The sequence below is a fragment of the Tachyglossus aculeatus genome, chromosome 13, assembly GCF_015852505.1.
Source record: "Tachyglossus aculeatus isolate mTacAcu1 chromosome 13, mTacAcu1.pri, whole genome shotgun sequence".
Taxonomy (NCBI): domain Eukaryota; kingdom Metazoa; phylum Chordata; class Mammalia; order Monotremata; family Tachyglossidae; genus Tachyglossus; species Tachyglossus aculeatus.
In genome coordinates, this window is record NC_052078.1 from 891,937 (window position 1) to 897,936 (window position 6,000).

A 6,000-nucleotide genomic window follows, 5' to 3' on the forward strand; every position below is an offset into this window, starting at 1 on the left:
CCTAAGGGGATGCCAAAGACATTATGCTGGACATTGAGGGAGGGATGGAAGGCAGAGGAGACACGGTCCCTGCCCTCGAGGGGCTGCTTGTCTGACAATTTCTCTCCATCTCTCCTTCATCCTCTCACTCCACTTTCCCCCGCCCACTTCTCCCCCTCCCCTCCGCCTTTCCCTTCCCTCTAGGGTTGTAAACTCGTCGTGCGCAGGAACGTGCCTACCAACCCTGTTGTATTGTCCTCTCCCAAGCGCTTAGTCCAGCGCCCTGCACACAGTAAGCTCTCAATAAGTACGAATGATTGATTATTTTCTCCTTCCTCTACCCTTTCCTTCGTTTCCCCGCCCGGGACCGCAGGGGTGATGAAAATCTATCCTTCGGTTGGACCTTACCCACAAGCAGCTGAGATCCGTTCCGCCTGTTTCAGAGCCACGTTTGTTGTTTGCAGAAGGGCGAGATCGGCCAGCCGGGAGCCCTTCACGGCCGCGCCGTTTAGGAGGAAATTAAATCGTCTTTACCGGGCTGGCAGCCACGGGAGGGCCCAGGGAGCCGCGTTAAACCGGCCCTGGCGGCGGACGGGAGTATGAGGACTCCGGCCTCTGCTCGGATGAGAACGACTGTAAGCTCATTATGGGCAGGGAACGTGTCCGCTCATTCTACTGTTTTGTACATTCCCAAGCGCGCCGTACAGTGCTCTGCACATAGAGAAACATCATGGCTTAGTGGATAGAGCACGAGCCTGGGAGTCAGAAGGTAAAGGGTTCTAATCCCTCCTCCACAAACTTCTCTATTGTGTGACCTTGGGTAATGCACTTTACTTCTGTGTGCTTCAGTTACCTCATCTGTAAAATGGGGATTGAGATTTTGAGCCCCAAGTGGGGCAGGGACTGTGTCCTACCGTATTTGCTTGTATCTACCCTAGTGCTTGGTATTTGTTAAGCGTTGAACCATGTGCTGGGCACTGTACTAAGCACTGGGGTGGATACAAGCAAGTTGGGTTGGACACAGTCCCTGTCCCATGTGGAGCCCACAGTCTCAATCCCCATTTGACAGGTGAGGTAACTGAGGCCCAGAGAACTAAAGTGACTTACCCAAGGTCACACAGCAGACAAGTGACAGAGGCTGGATTAAAACCCATGACCTTCTAACTCCCAGGCCTGTGGTCTATCCGCTACATTATGCCTGGCCCATAGTAAGCGCTTAACACATACCATAATTATTATTAGTAGTAATCACACAATCAATACCACTGATTGATACTGGAGGTCGCTGTATTGGGCATCTACTACGTGCATAGTGCCTTGGCGCTCATTATATGGGCTGCGGTGGGGGAGAGAGGGGAGGAGGGGGGCGGCGGCAGGTTCATTAGCCGGGGTCTCGTGCTGTGACACGCTCCGCGGCTTTAATGCTGTGACAACGAGCTGCGCATTAAGCAGGCTAATCAGAACCCATCAGCGGCAGCCGCCAAGCTGCAGCCCCGGGGAGCAGGTGAGTACGGAGTCGCCCACTCCCGCCCACCCCCTGGCCCCTTTTCTTCACCCCCGCCCGCCGTCGTTTCCCTGGGGACGGGGATATTTCTTCTGAAGCGAGCCAAGCTCTTTACTATCCAGCCTGTCGATGATGGAGAGAAGAGGCGGGCATCAGAAAGGACCGGTCCACCTCGATTTAACCCCCATAATAATAATGATAACAATTATGGTGTTTGTTAAGCGCTTACTATATGCCAAGCACTGTTCTAAGGGCTGAGGTGGATAGAAGGTAATCCAGGTTGTTCATTCATTCGATCGCATTTATTGAGCTCTTACTATGTGCAGAGCACTGAACTAAGCGCTTGGGAAGTACATGTTGGCAACATATAGAGACGGTCCCTACCCAACAACGGGCTCACAGTCTAGAAGGGGGAGATGGACAACAAAACAAAACATGTGGACAGGTGTCAAGTCGTCAGAACAAATAGAATTAAAGCTAAATGCCCATTATTAACAAAAAAATAGACTAGTAAATATGTACAAGTAAAATAGAGTAATAAATCTGTACAAACATATATACAGGTGCTGTGGGGAGGGGAAGGAGATAGGGCGGTGGGGATGGGGAAGAGGAGAGGAATAAAGGGGGCTCAGTCTGTGAAGGCCTCTTGGAGGAGGTGAGCTCTCAGTAGGGCTTTGAAGGGAGGAGGAGAGCTAGCTTTGCGGATGAGCCCCACGTTGTCCTACGTGAGGCTCACAGTCTAAATCCCCATTTTACAGATGAGGTAACTGGTACAGAGAAGTTAAGTGGCTTACCCAAGGTCACATAGCAAGTGGAGGAGCCAGGATTAGAACCCGTGTCCTCTGACTCCCAAGACCTTGTTCTTTCCCCTAAACTATGCTATCCACTAAACCCGAAGAAACTGGGCTTCTTCGGAGCCAAAGTTTGTCCTGCTGGAGGGCTTCTTCTCACCTCTCCTGTCCAGTGCTCCTTCCCCACATACCTTGTACCACACGCAGCCGGGGGCCATCCCACAACGATAGGTGTTGGGGTGGGTCTCTTTCTCCCCAGCCTCCGCCCTAGAACCACTTGTCTCTGAAACAACGGCTGCCACCTTAACCACGTGTCTCCAAAACAGCTACAGTCCCATAATCACAAGACTTCCAAATGCCCCCAATCACGGGACCCCAAAACAACCACTGCCCAGAGGCACGTGACTCCAAAACAGTCAGTGCTCCTGAATCTCGACTTCAAACTGACCTCCGCAGGGCAGGGAAAGGCTGATAATAAAAATAATAATAATTGTGGTATTTGTTAAGCGCTTACTATGTGCCAGGCACTGTATTAAGCGCTGGATGGATACAGGCAAATCCGATTGGACAAGGTTCTTATTCCACGTGGGGCTCACACTCTTAGTCTCCATTTTACAGATGAGGTAACTGAGGCACAGAGAAGTGCCTTGCCCCAGGCCACAGAGCAGACAAGTGGTGGAGCATTAGAACGCATAACCTTCCAACTCCCAGGCCCGCACTTTATCCACTGAGCCATGCTGCTTCTTATGGGGCTGAGGTCATGGCCCACCCGCAAGCACAGGGAAGCAGAGCATCATTGGTGTGTCATCTCAATTCTGGTCAATCGATCAACCAATATTTATTGAGTGCTTACTCTGTGCTGAGCACAGTACTAAGTGCTCAAGAGAGCACTGTATTGGGTACCTAGGGTGTGCAGAGAACTGTACCAGACACCTACAGAGTGTAGAATACAGTACTGGGTGCCTACTCGGTACAGGGTGCCCTATTAAGCACTTGGGAGAGTACACTAAAAACAAGCATAGTCCCTGCCTTCAACGGGGTTACATTATAAGGCAGACACCACATATTTAGTTTTAATGGGAGCAGGGAGAGAGGGTACCTGTGAAATTCCACAGAAATGTGGAACAGCTGAATAAATCACTGAATGGACAGTTGAACAGAAGGAATGATGACAGGCATGAAGATTTAAGTGCTTAAGGACAGGCGGTTTTGTGAAAAACTTCCTGGAAAAGGAGGATCATCAGGCAGATTTTGAAAATGGGGAGAGCTGGGTTCTGGTGGGTTTTTTTGAGGGGGGGTAGGAAGGTGGGATTTCCAGGCAAGGAGAACAGAGTGAGCAAAGAATCAGAGACTGGAGAGTGAAGAGTAAGGCCCAGTGACCAGATGAGCTTGGGAGGAGCAACGAGTGTGAGAGGAGGCACAGTTGTGGTGGGAAGAGAGAAGCTAGGTCAGAGAGAGAAAAAGAGAGACAGAGACAGAGAGAAAACCACTGGCCAGGAGTTTCTGGTCGATGAGGAGGATGCTGGTCAGGCAGTGGAGGGCTTTGTGGAGGGGAGAGACAACCCTTCTTGAGCAGAGCTGCTAGGAATTGACCCTGATGGCAGAGTGCATTGAGGGCTGGAGAGGGGAGAGGCTGGAGGCAGGGATACCAAAGAAGAGGCCGTTATCCTAGTCTGGCTTTCTGGGAACTGCGGTTTAACTCCCAGAGAGCCAGGGTGGGTTTGAGGCCCAGTAATTGTCTCCCCTAATTCAGAGCTTTGCTGACTTCTTCCAGGGCCCCTGTCAGGCCATCAGTCCAATATGTTAGTTGTATAAACTGAGTGCCTACTATATGCAGAGCCCTGAACTGGACACTTAGGAGACTATCCTTGCCCTCAAGGAGCTTACAGTTTATCAGGGAATACTGTATGTCAGTAGTACTTAGTGAGCAACAACTGTGTGCCAAGCACTATACCAAGTGAATTAAGAAACAGTGTGACCTGGTGGAAAGAGCAGGAGCCTGGGAGTCAGAAGCCCTTTGTTCTAATCCCAGCTCTGCCACTTGTCTGCTGGGCGACTGTGGGCAAGTCACTAACCTCTCTGGTCTCAGTCACCTAATTTGTAAAATGGGGATAATGATGGTGATCCCCAGGAGGGACAGGGTCTGTGTCCAACCAGATTTTCCTGTATCTACCCCTGTGCTTATTAGAGTGCCTGGCACATAGTAAGCACTTAAAAAATACTATTTTAATAAAATAGTGCTTAGGAGAGAGCAGTAGAGTTAGTGGACATGACCTCTCCCCTCAAAGAACGTTCATTCCAGGGGAAGAAAGGAGCATAATAATTTACAGATAGAGGATGACCTTAAATAGTAAAGTGTGCAAGTCGCAATAAAATGCCACACAAGGTGTTGGAGCAAAAGAGCTGAGATGGTAAGAGGGAGGATATGACCTGATGAGAACAAACATTAATCAAAAAAGGCTTCCTCAAGGAGATAGGATTCCAGAAGGGCTTTGAAGATGGGAGGGCTGTGGTCTGGCAGGTGTGAAAGAGGAGAGAGTTCCAGGTAGGAGGAAATGTATAAGCTAGAGAGTCAATCAATCAATCGATAGTATGTACTGAGTACCCACTGTGGGCAGAGCACTGTACAATGTACCTGAGTACAATAGAGGAGGTAGACAAGATCCCTGCCTTCAAGGAGTTTACAATCTCGCAAACAGACACTAAAATAAATTACAGGTACTAGGAAGCAGCTAAGTTTAAAGATATGGACCAAATGCTATGGAGGGGTGACAGGAAGTGAGTATCTAAGTGCTTAGATGATGTGGAAGTGCTGAGGTAGCAGTAGTGGGAAGTTGGGGGGTAGGAAATGGGGTGGGAGTTGAGAGGTTCATTAGGGAAGAGACCTCCTAGAAGAGATGGGATTTCAGAAGAGTGTGAAAGTTGGGAACAAGGCCCAGTCAGTACATGAGCTTGGGAGAAACAGAGTGTAAGCTCATTCTGGGCAGGGAATGTGTCTCTTTATTGTTCTATTGTTTTCATTCAATTCATTCAATTGTATTTACTGAGTGCTTACTGGTACTGTACTCAGTGCTTGGGAGAGTACAATATAACAATATATGTATATATGTTTGTATGCATTTATTACTCTATTTTATTTGTACATGTTTATTCTATTTATTTTATTTTGTTAATATGTTTTGTTTTGTTCTCTGTCTCCCCCTTCTAGACTGTGAGCCCACTGTTGGGTAGGGACCGTCTCTATATGTTGCCAACTTGTACTTCCCAAGCGCTTAGTACAGTGCCCTGCACACAGTAACTGCTCAATAAATACTACTGAATGAATGAACAATAAACAGACTAATTCCCTGCCCACAGTACTCTCCCAAACGCTAACAGTGCTGTGCACACAATAAGAGCTCAGTAAAGTCAATTGAATGAATGAAAAAAGAGAGGCTGAGCTGGGGTGTAGAGGGAGAAGAGTGTTGACAGGGAAGGGGGAGAGAGCTGAAGGGAAATGAAGCCATCTCTTGCTTCTGTTCTGTCCACAGTGGGATCAGAGTCTTCACTCTCTTGCTCTCATCTCTCTCTTTCACTCTCTCCCCTATTGCTCTCAATCTCTTGCTCTTCTCTCTCCACCTTTCTGCTCTCTCAGTCATGGTCCATCTCTGTTCTCTCTGTTTCACTGACTCTTGTTCGCTCCATCCCTTGGTCACTCTCTGCTCTCCATCTCACTATCTCTTGCTC